This window comes from Eriocheir sinensis, chromosome 6 (assembly GCF_024679095.1).
Source record: "Eriocheir sinensis breed Jianghai 21 chromosome 6, ASM2467909v1, whole genome shotgun sequence".
Taxonomy (NCBI): Eukaryota; Metazoa; Arthropoda; class Malacostraca; order Decapoda; family Varunidae; genus Eriocheir; species Eriocheir sinensis.
In genome coordinates, this window is record NC_066514.1 from 5,252,652 (window position 1) to 5,263,040 (window position 10,389).

Sequence of the window (10,389 nt, forward strand, 5' to 3'; positions counted from 1 at the left end):
CCCACTCCCCATGCCTTATTCCCCGAGGAGCCGCTGCCATTGTCCTTCCAGCTCCTTCCGAGCTCTCCTTACCGGCTCCTGTCTCCTCAGATGCTTCAGAGGTCCCTCATTGGTTCCCTCAGCTCCTTCAGAGCCCTGTGTCAGTCGCTCATTACGCTCCAATACGGTACCCCTTCTCCCCAATGTGATGGAACGCCCTTGAGTATCGCCAACGACCAACGAACTGATGCCCCTATAATTACAGATCCTGGGTGTTGCCTCTCCTTGTCTTCCCTTGATCCCTCCTGGAGCAACCCATTCGTCCCGGCCTCGTCTTCTCCCCAGTCTTTAAGATGCTGTTGACAGGACGGTACTATGTTGTCCCTGTCGTCATCAAGACGGACGACATCCAACGTCCTCTCATCAACGTGGCAAATCTAACAGCGGAAGTTTCATGGTCGATTGAACATATGAATCAATCGTTCCCTACTGTTGGTCTACTCAGGCGCACTCTAGACTCTTTTCACATTGAGTTTGAGAAGTTATTCAAAGATCTTAACAGCTTTCTGTCGGCTATGAGTGGTAGAGATGGAAGCCCATTTCGGACTCGCCAGAAGCGAGGGGCCGTGGATTTCCTTGGCTCGGTAGCAAACCTCCTTTTCGGTACGGCCACTCAGGCCCAAATAGATGTGATACACGGAAGCTCTCCCAGCTCTACACTCTGTCCACAGAAGAGAGACGTCAACTTAACCTCCATCAGGAAGTCCTCAACGCCACAGTTCGGGACCTCCGTCATGTTCATTCTGCCATCTCCGTCTAGAGTCCGCCTCGGCTTTGGCCTCAGCTATTATCCGTCAGTTCTCACTAAAACCTTGCAAATTGAAGGGAAATGCGTATTTTGGAGACTATCCTTCTCATTCAGTTGGCACTTAGTGACCTGAATCATGATACTCTGAATCTTAAGCTTGGCCTTCAGCAGCTGTCCCAAACGCAGGTTTCCTCTCCTTCCGAATGATGTACTATTTCGTGTGCTCAGCAATGCGTCACCCATTACCCAGGCTTACTTTTCCCTGCAGCACATTAATATTTATCATTGTATAGAGATGTCTAAAGGGTTATTTCTAAAGGTACGCATTCCTCAGGAAACCTTCACTTCTACTTAAAAATCCCCAAGAAAGGGGATCCTCTGACGTGTTCGATGTGTTTAAAATGGACGCGTTGCCTTTTCATCTTGATGGCACGCCATATTTTCTGCACACCGACACGCTTTCCACTTACCTTGCGGTTTCTGAAGACCGCACTCACTATATGCTCTTAGACTCCTTGGACCGCTGTACTAAACACCACCTGCTCTATGTATGTCCCCTGTCGCCCCTGTTCACTCGACTTCTGTCCGGCGCTGCGAGATCGCTCTTTCTCGATCGCCCAGACGCCCTCTCGCTGTGTTCTAAGTCTCTCTCAGAGTCTTCCCCGGTCTTCATCCTGTCTCCTGCGGGCTGGGTCTTCGCTACCGATACTCCCCAGGTGGTCACCATGGTCTGCCCGGACAGCCCGGTCTCCAAATACAGGCAGACCATCAACGGGACGGGTCTCCTCAGCCTCGGTATGGGCTGTAGTGCCCACTCCGACGCCTTCAGCCTCCCTGCCTCTGCTACTATGGACGGTGACGCCCCGCTGACGGTTCATCGCGCCCCCTTCCACATCGGACGTGACGTGGTCTCATCGCTCCTGGCCAAGACTCCCCTTGGCCCCTTCCCCTCCCCGCCGCCGTCGCCCGGGTCGTCTCTGGCCCCCCCGCTGGACCTCCCTCCAGCACTTCACGCGCTCCAGGAATCCGTCTCTCCGGTCCCCGCCTTCGACCCCTTCCTCCCTTGGTGGGGGTGGCTGCTCCTCCTCGGCGTCGTCTTCGTCGCCGGTGGGGTGGCCTTCTTCTGTCTCTTCAGGTCCCGTCTCTCGCAGGACTCCTCCCCCACGATCCCGCCATCCCCGTCTTGGCCCTCCATGGTCGTCCGCCGGGCGGACCGCTTCATGCCACGAGGACGTGGCGTGATTTTAACGGGGGGGGTATGTGGTGCCCCGCGAGCCGCGACACCACTCGTGTCATCATCATCTTCTCCGGCAATATTTTCCGATGACAACAGCGGTATCGACCGCTAAAGCACAACACGGACTCCAACACATGATTGTCCCCAAACGCACTGTTCATTTACCAACCTATACACAATTGCAATTGCCCATTAACGCACCCGTTTATCTCTCTAAGCCAAAACACAATCAACCGCGGCCAAAACACAATCAACCGCGGCCAAAACACGATCAACCGCGGAACAAAATGTTATGAAAACAAAGCTGCGTCACCGCGTGACAGCTACACTAAGGATTAAAATCGAGTGTAAGCCACATGTCGGTTAGGTAGATTATTGTATGAGCTCGGTGTGAGTTTGATGTATGACTCACACGCCTGACGTATTACCCTCGTGATGTCTGTATGTATGTCATGCCTATATAAGAAGCATTTATTCAGGCTAGGGATCAGATCAGCCAGCACTCTGTTCGTGTGCTGTACACCCAGTTGTCCTTCCCTAGACAACATGGGCAAAACATTCATCTTTGCTACTGTGAGTATGGAGTGAAGAAGTACCATAGAGGAAAGCGTATCTAACATATCTATTGTGTTCTATTATCTTAGTTTTACTTAGGATTATATTTCTATGATACTTTATTGTGTGAGTTTTTACTCAATATTATACCAGTGCTAACGTCAGTAACCAATAGTGAAAGAAAACCTGAAGACTCATTGAGTCTCGTAAGCCAGTCGCTGGTTTAAACAATATTTTTACCCTTTGTAATATTAAGTAGTATTAAGGTAGAATAAAATACATATAAGAAAGGCGACACCGTTTCATCACCCCATTTACGAACTCCTTTAAATACTCCTAAAGTACCAGAATTTTAAGTCAAGTGTCACTAATACAAACAGTGTGTCGTCTCCCCTGTGTGACCCGGGATTACGGGTTACAACACCACCCCAAAACAAAATCCTTTTTATACGCGATAATTCTCCCACGTCATACCCGGCATCCGCGCGGGGGCGGAGAAAGAAGGCGTGGGGCGTGGCTTTGCCCGAATTGGGGCACTTCTCCTTCCTCCCCCACCCCCTCCTCCTCCTCCAAACAGTTGCTTCCTTGCCTTATTATTGCGTATAAATGAGGGATCTAAGTTTGTGTTGTGGAAAAGCATTTTAATAAATGGTATATCATCAGCTTTGAAGCCTAATTTGCTGTTGACGTCACTTAAGGTTTGCAATATATCAATGACGTTAAAATTATTAATGGGGCTCAAAAGATTTCCGTTTGTATCCCATGTAATTCCTGGAGTATGTTTCATGAGAGCTAAGAAAGCTTTGGCATAATCCCTTTGAGCTGCTTTCATTCTAACATCAATCCTGTTATCTATGGCAGGTTTCGAATCGATAGTATTGGTGGGGAACGTCGTGCGAGGACCTATGGCCGCTATAGATGGCGGGTGGTTGTTTGGGGTTAATACATCTTGCAGCGCGCGTCTCTTTATATTTTTTAATGCAGTTGACGCCTTGACCGTCGAACCCGACAACGGTTTCCGCACTCTCTTTTCTTTTTTTTCCTCGTCCGTCTTTCTGTTTCGTTTTATGTTACGGCTCCCCGTAGAAGACTCGAGTAAAAATTGTTCTGCTGTTGATTTCGGGATGAGACAATATTCCTTCATTTTGTTAAAAGACCAGTTATGACACTAGCTGCCAGAGGTAACAGCACAGAGAGTATAGCACCGCCCCGCTGTGTTCGCAGTAGTTTTTTTTGTTGGCGAGTTTCCTTATGTGTTTTTTATATTTGTTCAGGGATTTCACAATCTTTGTATTTCGCGTAAGATTAGTTTTTAGGAAATTTAGAAACACTTCTGACAAGCAATCTATATGTTTCTTGTTCAACACTGCAATTACTTTTTTCCGCTTGTCGGGGGAGAGTTTAGCCAACAACAAAACAAGATCCTTGTGAACAAAGGCGAGGGGAGGTGCTTTTTTTTTTCTTCTTGTTGGTGAATTCGAGGTTATTAGGAAATATCTTGAGCGTCTATCCAACCGTCTTGGCTCGGATCATAACCCAACCAAGATACAAAAAATTGTTTGCGGCCGTTCACAACTCTCGATTTTTTATGATGATGGGGAAAACGTCCGGGAGCTGAACTTTGATAAATTCCTCTTTGTAAAACAAGCCTTGGATGGGTTGATTGGATAAATCTTGCAAGGTATAAACCAATGGGGATTGTCGATAATCCACGCTTGCAATTTTAAATATTTCTTCTGTGTTTTGGATATGAAAGCCTCGGTTAAATTTAGAAGCTTTATCCGCGCCCACGAGTCGAACGTAGTCCCCGATGTTCAGCACACGACTGGCTTTACCTTGACGCTTTTCTCTGTTTTTATAATTATGCATTTTCTTAAACTGACGAATGATTCCTCGCGGTTCTTCATGGCATGTACTTCGGCTGGGGTTTTTCCTAGACGTGCGTGAGGCGTGGTTATAGCTCTCGAGTACCTTCTGCAAGATGGAAATATACTCGAGTTTATTGTGAGCTGTCATATACCTATATATTCGACCTTTCAGAGTTCTGATAAATCGCTCAGCAAGGCTGCTTTTTATCTCTTGGGAGTAAACGCTGTACATTTTTATGTCTTTACTTTGCAAATAGGTTTGAAGTGGACGATTATAGAACTCTTTGCCTCGGTCAACACAGAGCCTAGAGACCCCACTGAAAGCAGCGTCTTCCTCTGGCAATGTCTTCATTGCCATTACCATCGATTTTGCATCTTTACGTTTAAGAGGCAGGGCTTTGGCGTACCTTGAAAATGCATCAACGCAGACTAAGATGTAATTATGACCTCCATTAAAGCGGGACAATTCTTTCATGTCCGCGAGATCTGCTGCTATGATAACTCGTGGTTTGGGACTGAGAATAGCGCGTCGCTTAAACTTATGGGGTTGTATCTTATGTAATGTGTGTTCTGCAACCTTCCATAAACTGTTCAACATCGCGCATGGAAACGTCGGGTTCAATGGCTCTCGCTGCTAAAAATAAAGGTCTCACTCCACTTTAGCCTCCAGGTACTTGAGGGTCTTCATAAAGTGACTTTAAAAGACGTGTCTTGATGGGTTAGCATATCGCTCACTCTCTCCACGAGTACACAACCTCACAGGAGCCGTCGTTCGCTATATTTGATCTCAGTGATAGGACCTCGGGGTTAGTTATGCAGACGTCAGCCAGCAGATAGCCGTAAGGTTTTCCCGCAACAGCTCGCTTGTAGATACTGAGAAATGCCTTGGCTCTGTCACGACCATACAATTGACGACCTAGAAGTTCAATTTGACCAAGATCTCTTTGTTTAAGCAAAACGAAATGAGTGCAATTGAGGGATATGCTTCGCGCATACTTTCCCTGCATAAATAAGTCCTGAGAAATGAGTATGGAGCTAAGGCCAAGATGTCTGCCTTTAATAAAAACATTGGCGACGCTTTCATCATTGGCAGCGCGTAAAAAGTTATCGTCATATACTACTAACATAGATTTATATTTCTGACAGAGATCAATTTCCTGTTCTGGGTCTATAATGTCCTTACTAAGTATTACTTTATTTTGCAGCTCTGGCAAGTCTTGAATGGGATGATGTGTTGCACCGTAAATAAGAACTCGATAGAATTTGTCACAATATTTCCGCACAAGTCGCGTCACTAGCTGTGTTTTCCCAGATCCTGACGCACCGGCCACAAATATCCTCCCTCCTCGCTCGCGGGGAAATAAATCGATAAGGTCTTCCCCATAACACTCTTCCATGGCAAAAGTCTCGCCATGAGTGAGCGTTTTTTTGCTGGCCCACTGATTTTAAAAGAGAGGGTGGGTGGGTGTAATGCGCAAGACGATCGTGGCCGAGCGGTTTTCTTCAAAGTATATTATTCGTCCATACTGATCCGTCACCACTACCGCCACTGAATCTATAGCGTTCTTCGCCAACTTTTTGTACAGAGGTCTTTGCACTGAGTAATAATTGTTACTCCCACCGTAAGGGAGAGTGGCTAAAATGTTCACAGTTTGGCTAGCAAATCGCGTGGGCTGGATTATGTCGCAATAGAGGTGGAGATAGTCCACGTCGGCGTGGGGGTCTGGCGGGAAATCGGCATTTACCTGGCGAAGCGAGTAATGTGACTCCTCATCCGTGACGAATATATCATAGTAATGATTAGGAATAAATCCAAGAATAGCCGCCAATCTGGGCTTAAATAACAAACTTATTTTGCAATAATTTAGATTACCGCAGCCATCTATAGAGCGTTTGTGGTAGCATACAAAATTTTTGGTCCAACTCAGTATTCCGCCTTCTCCATCAAAATAATCCTTGTAATTTGTAAACCCAAACACTCCATTTAAAATAGCTTGCCAGTATGTATTAAGGTCAGCCACAATTGCGCTTATTTGCTTGCTCGTTATATTTTTCGAGGGAGACAGCGAGTACCGCAACTGTTTTCCTGAGGTGTCATTGAGCGTTTCTGTGTAAACTTCCACTATGGCTTCTTTGTCTTCTCGATGGAGGGTGTATACTTCTAGGAATAAAATACCGTGTAAGGCAACCTGATAATCTCGGTCGGGTTGTAAATTTAACGGTATGATTTCATTTTTAAATGAACCTGGCACGTTGTCGGGATAAAGATCGCGGCATCCTAGGCTACTAAGGTATATTATATGTTCGTCCGCGCTCGTCATGTTTGCGATAAAGACTGAGCTTGTTATGGTTTAGGCTTTAGCTTTTAAGTAACAGATCAATGATTGCTTTTAGCGCGAGCTCTGTCGCCGTTACAGCCACTCGCGTGAGCTCCTTTGTCTGAAACCCAGCCCGGTGGGGGAGGGAATCTCCATGCCATTCTCGGGGGTGGGGAGGGTGAGGATATAGGCGACCGTGGAGATGATGTTGACGCTGCTGGTAGCTGGCGCGATGGGAAGACATTGGTTTCTCTCCTCTTTCTTTTGTTTGATCGATTAACGTTCTCTACGTTGTATTTCCTATATCTTTTTCTCCATAGATTACACGCCACTGGTCTAGTTCCATGACTATACACACCCTCATCACCACTTTCACTTAAAGTATCCCCGACAACATTATGAGTAGTACTAGTAGTAGTAGTAGTAGTAGTAGTAGTACTAGCAGTAGTGGCAGTAGTGGCGCAACTAGTAGAAGCAGTTTGAGATGTCCTCCGCATTTGACGCAGATTCTCAGGTAAATCAGGGTGGCCATAATCTCTCGTAAAAACACGAGAAGGATTACCCGGCATGCTGTCATCAGAGAGCAGATGCACTCTTTTGTTGTCTAATGCGCTTAAAGTCGCCTTCTCAATGGAGGTAGTGCATACCTGACCTTTCAGGGTGCGGATGCAATAGAGGCGTGCCTTATCCACCCCCGCCCCTTGCAGTACCTGTCTGTATTTTTCATGATTATAGTTTCTCAAACTATAGTGAGGTACCCCTTTAGCTTTTTTTATTTCTGCATCCTCGCCGCTTGAGGGATCATGCAATTTGATAGAGTACATCTTAGGTTTCAGGCAAAGCACTTCCTTTATATGGGCCGCGCCCACTTCTGACTTGACATACCCCGCTTGACCTTTCTTAGAAGTGTCATAGGCGAGGTGGGTGGTGGGGAAGTTATTAAAATCCATTATGTATTTTATGAGTGGAAGCGAATAAAATTCACTAATGTCTTGGAAGTTAGAGATGCATATGGCGGCCGAATCTGTGTCGCCGTAAATATATGAGACATTCTCTGCGCCACAGGCTTTTCGAATTGTGTGGTAATAGAAGTCGTACATTTCAACCTTAGAAAGCTCCAAAATCTGATAACCAATGCAATTTGGTTGGTTGATGCGAATGTTCTTCCTTCCTCGAACAACAAGGACTCTGTCGTTACTAAGAGGTATGAGTCTCTTGAATAATGGGTCTCGTAACCTGCGCCGTAGTGCTGACTTGGAGGTTACAATGTCTGTATTTATGCTATATTTGACTGGATCCATAAGGGTTCGACCAAATATACTATTTGAAATGACTTTATAGGCTTTCTGTAGGATTTTACTGCTGGCCTCGCGTCGTGCTTTGATGTTACCCTCCATAAACTCTTTAAGAAATGTGGATTGGGTAAACTGATAGATATCGTGGATTTCTGCAATTTTACCTTCCATTCCCAAGTAAAACTGCAACATGGGTAGCGTGGTGAGGACACCATTCTGAGCGCAATGCGATCCAACAAGCTTTCGCGTTACCCTAGGGAGTTGACATCCTGTTTTCGCCATGAATGTCTTGCTGTGCTCAGTCTGGGGCGAAAGGACGCCCCGGCACGGTGCGAAAGGACGCCCCTAGCCGATCCCCCGGCACTGGGGCGAAAGGACGCCCCTAACCGATCCCCCGGCAGGAAGGTGACGCCCCGGTACGGCGCGAAAGGAGGCCCCTGGCCGATCCCCCGGCACTGAGGCGAAAGGACGCCCCGGCACGGTGCGAAAGACGCTCCTAACCGATCCCCCGGCAGGAGGGTGACGCCCCGGCACAGTGCGAAAGACGCTCCTAACCGATCCCCCGGCAGGAGGGTGACGCCCCGGCACAGTGCGAAAGGACGCCCCTAGCCGATCCCCCGGCACTGAGGCGAAAGGACGCCCCGGCACGGTGCGAAAGACGCTCCTAACCGATCCCCCGGCAGGAGGGTGGCGCCCCGGCACAGTGCGAAAGGACGCCCCGGCACGGTGCGAAAGGACGCCCCGGCACGGTGCGAAAGACGCTCCTAACCGTTCCCCGGGGTGGAGGGTGGCGCCCCGGCACAGTGCGAAAGGACGCCCCGGCACGGTGCGAAAGGACGCCCCGGCACGGTGCGAAAGACGCTCCTAACCGATCCCCCGGCAGGAGGGTGGCGCCCCGGCACTGGGGCGAAAGGACGCCCCTAACCGATCCCCCGGCACTGGGGCGAAAGGACGCCCCTAACCGATCCCCCGGCACTGGGGCGAAAGGACGCCCCTAACCGATCCCCCGGCACTGGGGCGAAAGGACGCCCCTAACCGATCCCCCGGCACTGGGGCGAAAGGACGCCCCTAACCGATCCCCCGGGACTGGGGCGAAAGGACGCCCTAACCGATCCCCGGCACTGGGGCGAAAGGACGCCCTAACCGATCCCCCGGCACTGGGGCGAAAGGACGCCCCTAACCGATCCCCCGGCACTGGGGCGAAAGGACGCCCCTAACCGATCCCCCGGCAGGAGGGCGACGCCCCGGCACGGCGCGAAAGGACGCCCCTAACCGATCCCCGGCACTGGGGCGAAAGGACGCCCCGGCACGGTGCGAAAGGACGCCCCTAACCGATCCCCCGGCACTGGGGCGAAAGGACGCCCCTAACCGATCCCCCGGCACTGGGGCGAAAGGACGCCCCGGCACGGTGCGAAAGGACGCCCCTAGCTGATCCCCCGGCACTGGGGCGAAAGGACGCCCCTAACCGATCCCCGGCAGGAGGGTGACGCCCCGGTACGGTGCGAAAGGAGGCCCCTAGCCGATCCCCCGGCAGGAGGGTGACGCCCCGGTACGGTGCGAAAGGACGCCCCTAACCGATCCCCCGGCAGGAGGGTGACGCCCCGGTACGGTGCGAAAGGACGCCCCTAACCGATCCCCCGGCAGGAGGGTGACGCCCCGGTACGGTGCGAAAGGAGGCCCCTAGCCGATCCCCCGGCACTGGGGCGAAAGGACGCCCCTAACCGATCCCCCGGCACTGGGGCGAAAGGACGCCCCTAACCGATCCCCCGGCACTGGGGCGAAAGGACGCCCCTAACCGATCCCCCGGCAGGAGGGTGACGCCCCGGTACGGTGCGACAGGAGGCCCCAGCCGATCCCCGGCACTGGGGCGAAAGGAGGCCCCTAACCGATCCCCCGGCACTGGGGCGAAAGGACGCCCCTAACCGATCCCCCGGCACTGGGGCGAAAGGACGCCCCTAACCGATCCCCCGGCAGGAGGGTGACGCCCCGGTACGGTGCGAAAGGAGGCCCCTAGCCGATCCCCCGGCACTGGGGCGAAAGGACGCCCCTAACCGATCCCCCGGCACTGGGGCGAAAGGACGCCCCTAACCGATCCCCCGAACAAGTCACCGCTCGCGCTAACCGATCCCCGGCAGGAGGGCGACGCCCCGGCACAGCGCGAAAGGACGCCCCTAACCAATCCCCGGCAGGAGGGTGACGCTCAGGCCTCCGGGGGGTAGGGGGAGACACGATGGCGTGGAAGGTGGTGGGATTTGGGGTGGGGTGGGGGGTTGGGGGCGGGAATGGTCACTTTGGGTAGCTTTATGACCACTCCCCGGTTGGGTAGTGG